Source organism: Gavialis gangeticus, unplaced genomic scaffold (genome assembly GCF_001723915.1).
Source record: "Gavialis gangeticus isolate Ggan-Ray unplaced genomic scaffold, GavGan_comp1, whole genome shotgun sequence".
Lineage (NCBI taxonomy): Eukaryota > Metazoa > Chordata > Crocodylia > Gavialidae > Gavialis > Gavialis gangeticus.
In genome coordinates this window covers 23,418,793-23,419,155 of record NW_017729030.1, presented here as the reverse complement: position 1 = coordinate 23,419,155, position 363 = coordinate 23,418,793, and positions in this window count along the sequence as shown.

Genomic DNA, 363 nt, shown 5'->3' with positions numbered 1-363 from the left:
GCCACTGCCGGCTTCTTTGCATCAGGCAGCCCCAAAACTATTTCTTGCAGGGGACCCCCCAAAATTGCGGTCCAACCTTGCCTTTGTCCAACAGCGAGGCACTTGGCAAGGTTGGGGAGCTTGGCCCTGCCACTTTTCCAGATGAATCATGCCACTCCTTGAAGAGAGGCAAAAGAAAAGCCCAGATAGCAGGCTCCGGGTGGCTTTCTGCAGCCACCCTCTTCTTGGGGACCCACTGGGGCACCTGAGCACCCCCCGGCTTCCCCCTTCCCAAGGCAGCCCAACCCCCCGCCTCCTTTTCTCCTTCCTCTCCCACGGGCGCCTCAGCGGGGCAGGAGCTACCCCCAGGCCGGGCGGGCGGGC